The 13,974-nt window shown below is 41.6% G+C and overlaps 1 protein-coding gene and 1 pseudogene across 1 annotated transcript in view; one reads left to right on the top strand and one right to left on the bottom strand.

Annotated features, from left to right (window-relative positions):
• The window catches only part of LOC139812081 (cilia- and flagella-associated protein 58), a 346,663-nt gene that overhangs the window by 192,037 nt on the left and 140,652 nt on the right, over window positions 1–13,974 (top strand). The gene's annotated exons all lie outside the window — the stretch shown is intronic.
• Window positions 4,469–12,741, bottom strand: LOC139811420 (uncharacterized; annotated as a pseudogene).

The raw sequence follows: 13,974 nt of genomic DNA, 5'->3' as shown, positions 1-13,974 counted from the left end.
GTGTTAGAACCAAGTAGATCATTAGGATTATAAACATGCCCAAATAAGGTAAAAGTTTAGTCTGTTGACGTACTAACACAGGTAAATCGGTGTATGTGTGTAAGGTTATATCGATGGATGTAATATGTAATATGTAACGTTACAGTCAGTCTGACAATAGCGAGTGTTTAGTACACTTTTGTCTTCTGTCAATACGAAATGAAGATTCTAAAACCATATCGATCGGTCACGTCTTGTTCGTGTGTCTTTCGGCCCTCTGTTGACTGTGTCCAGTCTAATTACCACGATTACAATATTAGCATTCATAGAGGTGACAGTGCGGTCTAGTGGTAAAGCGCCAGACTCGTAATCTGAGGAACCAGGTTCGAGTCCACTAGAGCCATGTAACATGGAAAGTTTTTTTCCAAAAACTGCGCCCTCCGTGCGAGATAGGCTCTTGTGCGGAGCAAACTGGGCTCCGTCTTTCGGAAAGAGACATTAAGCCGTTGGTCCAAAGGGTTAAGTAAGAGGAGAAAGGGTAGTATTGGATGAGAATGGAATAAAGGGTTGGGAACGTCCCTACAAAACGCCTTGCAACCCTGAGGGAAGTCAATAAACGTATTTTTAATACAAGCATTCTTCAACACAACTTGAATATAGTTGTCTGATATATTATATTCAGTAAAACAAATTACTAACAGTCCTTGCTTGCAGTTTAAGATGTAATTGGTAATACAAATACATAGCTTTTGTTATTCAAAAAATGTTTTGGAACGAAAATTTAAAGGATTACAATTAAAGCAGACAACAGTTTATGCTTTTGGTTAAAGCAGAGAATACCTTGCATTTACGCTTTCTATTCTCTGCTTTAACATAGGTTATAATTTTAAAATATTATTGAATAAAGTTGTAAATAACATATAATCTAATAGTAAAAAGCGAAATATATGTACATTCATAAATTATTATTTCTTTACTTACCAACATTGTAATATTTTAAATATTAACTATAAACAAACGGAACATTAGCGACAATTTTCCTTCTGAGAATTTTTTTTACTACCCAAAATACAAAAAATTTGAAAATTTTAACCCTCCGTGGTCACACCTATTTTTTCAAACAAGGAAGTCCCTCTGGGTCATTTTGACCCGAGACGAACTTTGATCGTTCGCCATTTGACCATTTATCCACCGATCGTGTTGAAAAAATTCTCGAATGCACTTGCGATATTGCTAAATTGATTGCTATTGTTCGAGAGCGCGCGGTAGCGCGGAATCGCGCGAGGTAAAGAGACGACCACAAAAAGAGCAAAGATGAACAGCAAGTACAGAAAACAATAAAGTATATAATGTTCAAGTAAATCAGCTGTATACAAGTTCTTTACAGTCCCTTTCAGGTGAAGAGCCGGGAGCGCGCACAGACTTTAGCACGGCAAAAGCGGCGAGCGGTTAAGCGAATGCGAAAATGCGGATGGCGAAGCGAAAAGCGGTTTAAGCGGTATAAGCGGTGTACTAGCGGTGATCTACGAGCGAAATTCGATCCCACGCCGAGGCGGCGGTCGTTTTATCGTCTCGGAGACGAGCCTCCCTCTAGGCTAATTGCCGATAATTTCGGGGAGGTGATTGGCCACCGGCGGCCTACGTCACCGTGCATACGTCACCGTTTCAAGTGACGACCCGAGAAGATCGTTACATGTTTGCGCTCGTTTTGTTTGTAGCATGAATCTTTCTATTGTGTGAGCGCGGTGGCTTGACTTTATTTGTGCCCTCTGTCAGCTGAGGCTATGTTTGCAAGCAATTAGCGAACTTTCCAGAACGCGAGCGATAGAGAGATCTATGCTATAATTTGACAACGCTAAACTTTAACGTCGACAAATTTAATGTTGACGAGGCTGCTTGAAATGCGATTGCGATACCGCGTTGGATATTTTATCCTTTCGATCGCTAGAATGCATATGAGTTGCGATGACTTTACTTCTTGAAAATCATGCGAGAATTACGCATGATCTCAAACAGCTATAAAAAAAGAAGTGCCTCAGGAATTTTTAACATATAAAAAAAATTCGCAAAAATTTGTTTTTTTTTTAATTTTTTTCGAAAAAATTCACTACAGCTAGAGGGCGTCATGCCCGCCAAATTTCAAATTACGCGCAAGATATTTACGAGCAAAGTTGAGGCTCGGGTCAAATTGACCCAGTGTAACTAAGGAGGGTTAAACGAATCAGAGAGCGTGCCATTCTTCTACATATTCACCTAAAGTTTTACTAAATTAGCAAATTAATAATTAGTTACAAAAAATCACTAATTACGTAAAAACTAATAATATTCAGGTAGAAATAAATTACGCATTACTCAAAAAATTGGTAATTCGTCAGAGAAAAATTTCTAGTTACGTGAAAATTAGTATTTAGACAAAAATGAATTAATTTCTTTTTGCAAATTGATAATTTGTAGAAATAAATTATTTATTAAAATAATTAATAAAGTTTGTAAAAAATAAATTACTACTTATTTGAAGATTAATAATTAGTAAAAAATAATAAATAATTTTTTTAATAATGAATAATCAGTTTTAGGTAAAAAAAAATATGTTGCGAATTGAATATTTAACGTGAACACGAGAATCGTCCGCAAACGCTCGTGAAGCGCAAACCGAGTATATTTACGTTTTTTTGCATCGCGAGCGGTGCCGCGCGATATGCTCATATATGATGAAGAATGTGGTGACGCTAGATCGCCCTATTGGCTCTAAATTATCTCGCGAGTTCTATTGGTCGAATCACTCGCTGTCGAGCGGCTGATCACGCGTTCCGCACCTGCGAACCGTTTGCTTGCTCCGGCCGGGAAAGCAGTGAACCCACGGAAATTATACGAGACACTTCGTGAATCTCGCGTAATCGGGGCAAGTGGAGTAATGTCGCGAGTGCGGTGTTCTATGTAAATAATAAAAGGACATTGATACGGACGAGTTGTTAATCTGTGTGCCTGCCCCCGCGTAGCGAAAAGTGACGAATGGTGAATCAGTAACATTTAATGGTCCTTCAAGCCGGATTCGTAAAACGAACGGCATAGACTCTCCATGCTATCACATCTCCAAATAATTTGACTATATATCCTTCAGTGAAAATAGAATCAATGCAATCTCTGAAACTAGCGTCTGTTAGTGACTCTAACACATCTGTTTTACCTCTAAGCACTAATCCTCGATTCGCAGTTCCTCTAAGATATCTGAAGACTCTTTTCACATCTTGCCAATTTTCTTTCGTGGGCTCTAGTTGTCTTCTTGCTAAATAATTTACTGCAAAAGCTATATCAGATCGTGTATCATTCTCCAAATACATTAAGCTTTTTATAGCTTCTCTATAAGGTACTCTTCCAATTTCTTCTGGTCATTGCCTCTTCATATGTCGAGGGCTCTCTATTTATTTTCTTGTGCTTGGATGCCAGAGTATAAATCCAGTGTTAGTATATCCTACCAACACACCTCTAATAGTTCTCTTATCGAATTTCGACGTAGGCTTTGGTACTCTTGCATAGCCAATGCATCCGAATCTCTTTATTTGCTCAAAATGACAACTCGTTTCTGATGAAAAACTTCTTCAACGAGATCTCGTACTCTATAGTTTTATGTAGAGATCTGTTGTACGCATGCACAGCAGCGTCAACTGTCAGCTCCCACATACTCTTTGGTAATCCTGAGTCGAACATATATGTTCTTACTTTCTCTTGCAACGTTCTGTTGAACCTTTCTGCAACTCCATTATGTTCCGGAGTGTACGGTGGTGCAAATATGGCTTCTATCTTTTCTCTTTTTAATACCTCTTTAAAAGCACCTCCCGTAAATTCCTTGCCTTGGTCTGACTTTACGTAGCATAACTTTTCTTCTTTTCTTAGTAGATTTCTGTCGGATATTAGATATTTCTCTAGAGCCTCTCCCGATTCATCTTTCGTCTTCAAAGAGTAGGCTTTCGCTAATCTAGAATAGTCGTCTATAAAAGTGATTATAAACCTCTTTCGTCCTGGATAGGATGTAGGTTTTATTGGACTCATGATGTCCGTATGTATTACCTGTAGTAAAATCTCTGTGCTCTATTTCTATTTTCTTTAAACGGCAGTTTTGCCATCTTTGCCATTATACAGACTTTACACTCTAATATGGAGTTATCAAACAGCCTCTAATCTCTTTTCTACTTTTTGTAATTGTCTTAAATAGTTTAACGATGCATGATGCCTAATCTAATATGCCATAACACATTGCCTCATTTATTTTCTCTAATTTCTTTAATTTTTCAGTTACTGAGCTTTCACACATTTCTTCTATATTCTCTATTGTCTGTATATCCTCTAACTTAATGACTTGCTCGAGTTCAGCATTGTTGTGTTCTATATTTTCGTTCACATTTGCGAGCTCTCCTTCATTCTCCCTCCCAATCGCAGAGCCAACATTATCTCTCTCATCTAACTCCTCCGAAATTGATAATTTATTGTTCTAAATGTTTGCTTGCAATTGTTCAGGAAGCTCGCACTGTGGAACAATTTCTGCTCTACATCTATACACAGCACATTCTACATTATCATTATTCTCTATATTATTATTTTTGACCTCAAATTGTATAATCCAATTTAGTTTCTCATAAATTCCTTCAAAAACTATTTTATTTGTCAATTTATTGTAAACTTTAAACAATTTATCATCTAAATAAATACTGAACGCTGCATCAACCAACTTTCTTAGAGATAATAAATTTTCGGATACTTCCTTTGTTGCAATTACATTTGTTAATGACTCTCTTTTTGTTTTTATTTGTCATCAACAAAAGATCTCCTTTACCATCTATTGAAATGTCTGCAAGCTCATTTTTATTTGCACATTTAATAACTTTATCTTTACATTATTTACCTTCTTTTGATTCTCCTTCATCTGCTGTTTTCGTTGGTATAGGTTTCTTGACGTTTTGTATCTTGGTTATTTTCCCTTTATTATCTACTTTCTTAGTGCCTTTTTGCTCTTACCCTTTTTATTAACGGTTTTATTTAAATACTTTTTTCCTCTAAATCTGTTCGCCTGAGTTCCAGCATTCGGACAACTATCACCCTTATGGCCTCGTATCTCCTGACAGTAATAACAGAACCAGGCCTCTGACTCCGCTAGTGGGCAGTCCTTTGCCATATGACCTATTCGGTTGCATCTGTAGCACTTAATCTGTCTAGTATTTTTTTCTGCGGCAGCTCTCTGTGCTTTAATCTCAGGTTTCTCTATTTTCTCTTCAATCTTACTTTTAGTCTCTGCCTCTAACTGCATCATAAAAGATTTTATTTCGTCTATGCTCATTTCTTTAAGATTAGTCTGTCTTCTAATTAAATCTACATTCCTCAGCTCTGGTACATTAATTGACACAGCCTGATAGAATGCAGATCTAATTTCTTGTTCTGTGAGAGGTACCGCATCTTCACATAATTCATATTCTCTAATTATTGAATCGAAGCGTTCGCAAAAATTACTTACTTTTTCATCTTTTACCATTTTGATTTGATAAAGTCTAGCTCGTACCGATGCATGAGTAACATTTATTTCACTCTTTTTATATCTTCTTAGTTTCTTTAAAATTTCTTTCGGATTTTTTTCATGTAAAATCCTTTTATGATAATTTTCATCTAAATGATTAATTCACAGGACCACAAAAAAATTTTTTCGGAGAACTGGGACCGCAGTAGACGATTTTTATAGATTTTGGGTAGCTAAAATCTAAATAAGGCCCCATTTTGCTCTAACACGTCAGGATTTTCAAGAAAGTAAGGTTATGTAGGTGAAAAACAGCGATTTTTGGCGGTGTAACAGTGTAATCGACAGTCCGTTACAAAAAAGGTGTGCTAAACAATTTCAACGCGCAAACATGACCTAAAAAAGAAGTTTGCGTGCATGCGCGTGTGTCGCATTGGTTACCGCCGGCGTTAGCGTAACCCAAGATGTACTGCGAGGAGGTCGCACGGTCGGGTTTACATCTCATTGGGGTGCTTGATTAAAGTGAGTCCCCTTGCCTCTCATTTCTGTATGTGCTTTTGTGTGTTTTTTTTTTTTTTTTTTTTTTTATAGGGGTTGTGAAAGAAAAATGCATTTACGCATTCCAGGCTTAGGTGTTTTGCCCGGATATGTCGGACTCGAACATTGACTGGTGACTTGTCAATGCTAATACCGACTAAAAACTTCCCCTTAAACTCTGGCCTCTGATCCTCACGGAAACCGCCGTTAGGCATTACTTCGTGAGGGGAGGATCTAGCTACTGCTCTTTCCTCTGGTGGCTAAGATGACTTCATCGTTTCTTCTAGTTGCTTTCTTTAGCTCTCTTCCTCTCCGTTGAACGCAGCTCTATAAGGACTTCTGTGACGAAGGTGCTTGTGGCGTTCCAGGCAGCTTGAGTTGACAACATTGCATCTATCCATGTCTCTGGTTGGATTCTCTGATTCAAGATGTTCTCCAATTCATTACGCTGTGAATTGAAACGAGGACATACAAAGAAAACGTGCTCTGCATCTTCAGTAACTCCTGGGCAGGATGGGCACTCCGGAGAATTATCGTGCTTGAAGCGATGTAGATACTCTCGGAAACAGCCATGTCCTGACAACATCTGCGTAAGGTAGTAGTTGACCTCGCCATGCCTCCGGTTCAGCCAAACGTCAATTCTTGGTATCAGACGGTGTGTCCATCTTCCCTTCTCTGCGGCATCCCACTGGAGTTGCCATCGGCTTATGCTGTTCTGCCGTTCTTCTGTTCTAATCTCCTCAGCGCTTAGTGTGGTAGTTGACCTCTTTCGATCATAGAGGGCCCGTCTTTCCTCCGCTAGAACTCTGAGAGGCAGAGTTCCGGAAATGACACACATTGCTTCCTCTGATATTGTGCGGAAGGCGCTGGCTACTCTCAGAGCGCTCTGTCGATAAATTGGACCCGCTTTTCTCCATGTTTCCTGTATGTCTAGTGCGTCGGCCCAAATGGATATGCCATATGTGAGCACTGATGTGACTACAGATGATAGAAGTAGTTTTCTGCTCTGCTTTGGGCCTCCGACGTTGGGCATCAGTCGTGCGAGGCTAGCTCTCACTGCTGACGCTTTGGCACTGACGTGTTCGACCTGCTGCTTGAAATTAAGTCGGGCATTAATCAACACTCCCAAATATCGTATAAATGGTTGTGATTCTATTTCGTGCTCTCCAACATTTAGCTTGATCGTTTCAATTTGCTTTCTGCTTGTGATCAGCACTGCTTCGGTTTTATGTTGAGCTAGTTGCAAGTTCACCGTATTCATCCACATGTTAATTCTTCTGAATGTGATGTCGAAAGCCAGATTTATCTCTTCAAGGTGCTTCGCGACGATCACTACTACTACATCATCAGCATATGCCACAAGTTTGACTCCTGTTGGCAAGGCTATTCTCAAGAGGCCATCGTACATGATGTTCCACAGTAAGGGACCCAAGACTGAGCCTTGTGGTACTCCTCCGGTGATTGCGTACTCTTCTGGGCCGTTTTTCGTGTCATATTTAAGGACCCTGTCCGTAAAGTAGCTCGCTACAATTTTACGGAGGTATTCTGGTACGTTCATTTCTTCAAGGGCTCGCATAATGCAGTCCCAGTTGGCAGAGTTGAAAGCATTCTTAATGTCTAGAGTGGCCACTAAGCAGTATTTCTTCTTTCCGCCCCTCCATTTTTTCCCTGCAACTGCATCCTTGGCCGTACTAACAACCAGGTTAATTGCATCTAGGGTTGATCTTCCTTTTCGGAAACCATACTGGTTGTCTGCTAGAAGTGGGTCGACTACTGCTTCTATCCTTTGGTGGATTATACGTTCGAATATCTTACCTGCCGTGTCCAGCATACAGAGTGGACGGTAAGATGATGGCTCATCCGGCGGCTTCCTTCCTTTAGGGAGCAGTACAAGTTTTTGTTGCTTCCACCTTTTAGGAAAGATTCCTTCTTTGAGACACGTATTGTAGGCCTCTAAGAATAATGCCAGCGCTGCTTTGATAGATGTTTTTAAAGCAATATTTGGGATTCCATCCAATCCCGGCGCCTTATTATTCCCTACACGGTTACATGCCTCCATCAGCTCATCTTGCGTAACAGTTGGGATGTCTTCAGGATTAGTCTGCTCATGTCGATATGTGACTTCACATTGTCGAGGGAACAGCGTAGTTACGATCCTCTCTAGAAGCTGTGGACACGTAGGTGACGGCATTGGCTGGCTCTTCAGGTGGGTCATGACCACCTTGTACGGTCTGCCCCATGGATCCTTATCTACCTCTTCGACGAGCTCCTTCCAGCAGCGTTTTTTGCTATCTTTGATGGCTTTATTCAGTTCCAGGCGGGCCTTTTTGTACTCTGCCAGCTCTGCAGAGTTAGGTCGACGGAAGCCACGCTGTGATATTCTTCTTTTCCTGAGACACTCTGTACGAAGGGCGCTAATGTGATCGTTCCACCAGTGCACCGAGGGTCTTCGATTTATGCCACGTTTCCGGGGCATACAGGCGTCGCAAGCCTGGGTCACTCTCTTTATTAGTTCCTTCGTTTTCTCTTCTGCACTTCTTGCGACAAACTGGTCGCTGTCTAAAGCTGCTATCAAAACAGTTGGGTCAAAGGATTTTACCTTCCATCCAATTGCATTAAATCGTCTGTTTGCTCTTCTAGAGTTCTGACCAGTCGATATTTCCCACAGTATTGCGCTGTGGTCGCTGGCTGTATAGGTGTTCATCACTTCCCAAGAAAAGCTTCCTCTAGTTAGACTGCTGCTGACGAACGTAAGATCCACTATTGAGCTTGCCTCTCCTTTTGAATATGTTGGTGTCTCACCGGTGTTAAGGAGGACAACATCTAGTGTGGCCATTGCCTCGAGTAGTGCCTTTCCCCGTGGATTAGTGAACTTACTACCCCAGTCTATCGCCCAGGAGTTGAAGTCACCGGCTATTGCTACGGGGTAATATTGTCTTGCATCCTCGATTAGCCGATCAAGGAAATCTGCGAATTGCTCAGTAGAGAGACTTGGCGGTGCATAGCAACTGTAGAAACGTATACCGTCTACCCATGCTGCCACAAATCCAGCTTCTCTATTATTTATTACGTCCTGGAAAGGAGATTTGCCACAAGACCAGATGACAGCTTTGGTGGTGCTGTCCGATTCCCAAGGTTGGGTATTCAGGTGTTTGTATGGCTCTGCTATTAGTACTAGGTCTAGCTCAAGTTCGCGCGCGGTCTGCATGAGCAGGTCGTGCGCAGCCTCACAATGATTGAGGTTGAGCTGTAATATCTTCATGTTCTTGTGTTTGTTATCTTCTGGAGCGCTTCTTGGAAGGCCGGGCATCTGTGAGTGCCTGCATGGTGGGCAGCCTTCTCTGCGCCGTGACGTTCAATGCACAGTACGCATTTAGCTGGGTTTTTACAGTCAGCGATCTTGTGCCCTTCTTGCCCGCATCTGATGCACAGATCAGACCGGTTCACTTCACTTTTACACTGGGAACCAAAATGTCCAAAGTTCCAGCATTTGAAGCATTGGATCGGTCTCTTTGTTGCTCTTATTCGGCAGTTGACCCAACCGATTCTTATTTTGCCGTTTCTTCCTAGCAGTGTCTGAGCTACAACCGCTAGTAGAGTCACTGTAGCAGTCTGAGTACCTCTGTAGGCCTTACGGATCTTGATTGCCTCCAGTGGTATCTCACAATTTCCCCCAGCTTCTTTTCGTAGAGCGGTCTGGATGTCTTCTTTCGTTGTCGTGTCATCCACGTCTCGTATCTCGATGACTTCTTGCGGTCCTTTGCAGATTACTTCAGCGTCCTCTTTGAGGATGCCCGCAATGGCCTTCTGCAATGCTTGACCTTTGTCAGTGCACTTCTTCGAAAGGGTGATGAGCATGTCACCGCTCTTGGTCTTAAGGATCTTTTCTACAGACGAGCGGGCCTGGTCATCATGGACGTCCGTCTTTATTCGCCGCAGGATGTCAGCGTATTTCTCCTTCTGGGCTGGTCGGATAATAAGAGCATCCGGTCTGATCCATTTACGCGGTTTCTTTCGCTTGGGTTCAGGTCGGGGTCCCGTTGGCGGCTGCTTTGGGAGCTGCTCCTTTCTTTGCTTCTTCAGTTCTTTCTTGGACTGAAAAATCTGCCAAGCAGTCGTCTTTTTATGTTCGCCGCTCTGCACTGTTGCCCTTTGCAGTGGGCTCCTCTTCAAGTTCTTCCTCTTCGTGACTTGGCTGACCGTTGGGTCCGGAGAGGTTCGGTACTTTCTCTTATTAGACTTGGTGCCAGTTTCGCTTTTGTCTCCAGCGACAGATTCATTGTCACCATCGACTCCGGTGTCCATTGCTTCTTCCGTCTCAGCAGTAGGTTGACTGCTTTTCTCCGGAGTAACACGGGGAGTGAGTCGTCGAGATGACTGCCATTCTTCATCCAGTGTTTTAAACCTTTGAAGGGCGTTAACTACACTGGTTGTCTTGGTCTTTATCTCCTTATGGATGTTGACCTTTGATTTGACTAACTCATGCAATTCGCTGGTCAGCTTTTCAAGGCGTTCCAGCGCTTGCGTTCCCTTCATTTCAGCGCTTGCTGTAATCGCTGCTTCTTGGGCGTGAGGCCCACTAAAATTCTTGTTTATTTCCTGATTCTTCTCCATGCTTTTATTTTTGTTTTACCAGCGCATCGTACGGAGTGGAGCGGGTTGTCATAACTAGGAACGGGTGTACCCTCGGAGATAGTACTCCTACCCCAGTCCTCTGAGGCCTAGTCGACACTTAGCCAGTCCCGGAATACACGGACGGACTAGACTCGCTCGGGGCGGTGAAGATCCGATATCTATCACTCACTGCGTACTTCCTGATCAAGGCCCGAGGTGACTGGCTCCTGATCCACTGCTGCAACTTACACCTCGGCAGAGCAAGCTCACATCAGCCGTAGCCCACATCGTCGGAAATAATCGACACGGGTTCCGGACACTTCCAGTGAGTTACAGCAGGGAACGATCATCTTGCACGGTCAGATGGAGTGACCGAACCCTTTATAGGGGAGTTTGTTTCACGGGAGCGTATTTTATTTAACTCCTACCCTCTGTACCTTATCAACTGAGAGACTTAGTCTCTTAGTGTCATCCAAGGACAGCGAGCGTTCTCCAATTCTCATGGAGACGCGCCTGGTAGCAGTTTCTCCTCTGCCGCAGGTTTGTGTGTGTGTGTGTGTGTGTGTGTGTGTGTGTGTGTGTGTGTCACTTGCAGAGATAAGGACCCCGTAGCTCGTCATTTTTACAGTATTTACCGACTCTAAACCCTCTCTGCTCAGAATGTGTGTGTGTGCCCCCCTCCACACACACACACACACACACACACACACACACACACTCTGAGTAGAGAGGGTTTAGAGTCGGTAAATACCGTAAAAATGACGAGCTACGGGGTCCTTATCTCTGCAAGTGACACACACACACACACACACACACACACACACACAAAAGCACATACAGAAGTGAGAGGCAAAGGGACTCACTTTAATCAAGCACCCCAATGAGATGTAAACCCGACCGTGCGACCTCCTCGCGGTACATCTTGGGTTACGCTAACGCCGGCGGTAACCAATGCGACATACGCGCATGCACGCAAACTTCTTTTTTAGGTCATGTTTGCGCGTTGAAATTGTTTAGCACACCTTTTTTTGTAACGGACTGTCGATTACACTGTTACACCGCCAAAAATCGTTGTTTTTCACCTACATGACCTTACTTTCTTGAAAATCCTGACGTATTAAAGCAAAATGGGGCCTTGTTTCGATTTTAGCTACCCAAAATTTATAAAAATCGTCTACTGCGGTCTCAGTTGCTCTCCGAAAATTTTTTTTGTGGTCCTGTATATTATATCTTTAACTAGACTTTTTCTCTTAGCAACTTTTAATTCAGTAAGATTTTCTGGACTTTCAATGTTTGAATCTATTACATCTAACAAATCGTTATTCATTAACTCGGATTTTAAATAATCCATCCAAAGATCAAAGTTATATTTTTGCGTCAGCTTATATTTTCTTCTAATATGCAACCTTTGATTGTTTAATTCCACTTCTGAAGTTCTTTTAATTGTCTCTAAACTTCTGTCTTTTTCGGCTGAACAGACTGTTGTTTCATCTAACTTTCTCTTTTTAAACTCTACTTCTAATTCTTTAACCGTTTGTGTACTGTTCTTTACTGAATTCTGCGCATTTTTATTGCTTGCCTCTAAACGTTTAAGTTTTACTTTCTCTTTTTCGAGATTCGCAAAAGAGACTTCTACCATATTTTCCATCATTGAATTAGCTTGGGCCATAACTTTTTCCAGTTTTTCAACGACGCTTTTAATTTATTAGATACTGCATCTATCTTCACTATTGGTTGTTCCTGTTTTTCATATAACATTCGACTTCCTATAGGTGGTATATGGCGATCTTCTACCCATGCTCTGGTTAAAGTTACATCTTCTCTAATTTTCGGGATCTCTTTGTGTTTTGGTGTTGCACCATTTCCTTTAGTCTCCTTTTTTTTCTCTTTTTCTTCTATACAAAGTTTTAAAAATGCACATATATATATTATCCTTTTAAATTGCATTATTTTCAAAAAAATACTCTCTTACCTCTATCTTTTCTTATTGTCTCCTCGCTATTTCTTTCTCTCTCTATTACAGTGACCATACTGTCTTCGCTGTCATAGTCTACTAAAGCGTCTTGATTTTCTCCCTCCGTCGAAAGATTCTCTGTCTCTTTTTCCATCTATATCGGGATTTAAATATCAATTGAACATTAGCATTCCTCTTTTGACAAGATAAAACCAACATTCATACAATTGACAAATAATAATTTACAATTTCTATCACCAAATTTCTTTCGGCGACAAAATAAAAACACAATGCTTATGAGGCTATATAGAACGCACTGCAATTCACAACAGCCCCAAAGCGAGAAACCACGCGCCTCTGCAGGGCTATCCGTACGCGCACACCACTCTCCGTTGCGATCCCCAGCACTGCTGAAAAGATCTATGGGAGCTCGGATTGATCACGCACGCTCACAGGGCCCATACAAATTTACGCGGCTTCCCTGTACAGTAATCAAGCTACACCGCACAGCAAGTCCTGCTCAATTACCGACCCGATACATATCGATTTCAAAAAAATAAACTCATATAGAGTCATATAGAGTTTTTATACATACGCATACACTTACATACACATGTATCGTAATCTAGCCATCTAGCATACGGATACATTTACATGTATCGTAATCTAGCCATCTAGTATCGATGCCATATTGTTAGTCGAAATCGATTATGTGTTTGTGCGCGCCCAGCAACAAGTTCCGCGCGTTGAAAAACAAATGATCGCGATCGGACTTGCACGCGCACGTCGCCGGCTTGTTACCAAGCGGCATCTTTCTATCTTTTTCTATTGTACATATCCTCTTTTAATTTCATCACTCTCTACTTCTATCAAATAGCAAAAGACTTTGTCTTCTTCTAACGGCATTTATCGAACGTTCTTGTTAGCTGGAAATCTCTACTTTTGTACTATACTTTATTTCTATCTCTCAAAAAACAAAAAGAATTTGTCTCTTTCTAACTTCTAACGGCATTTAACGAACGTTCTTATTAGCTGAGAATTCTCTCGTTTTGCTCGTCAGCAACGAGGAATATTATTTACTTACCCTCTAATCTTCTAGATGCTTCTATCTCTTTTTCCTATGCCCTTCGCCGGCGTCTCACACACTATGCACGTGTGTCGTGTTTTTGCTGTGTTCCTCACGCAGGGGAATCGTGCCCTGGGCCATAACCTATTGGAAATATCGCTTGAAACGCTACGGGATATGGCGAGATAGGCAGGAAATAATCTCTTTTACTTATTTCAACACTCTGAGTACACTATTTATTCTATATCACACTTTGTATCTTAAACCGTAATCGACGTCTGAACACGACCGTGATCGAGACTCTTCTGAGCACCCAAGATC

This window comes from Temnothorax longispinosus, chromosome 4, assembly GCF_030848805.1.
Source record: "Temnothorax longispinosus isolate EJ_2023e chromosome 4, Tlon_JGU_v1, whole genome shotgun sequence".
In the NCBI taxonomy this organism is placed as follows: Eukaryota; Metazoa; Arthropoda; class Insecta; order Hymenoptera; family Formicidae; genus Temnothorax; species Temnothorax longispinosus.
This window is presented reverse-complemented; position numbering and strand designations above follow the sequence as displayed.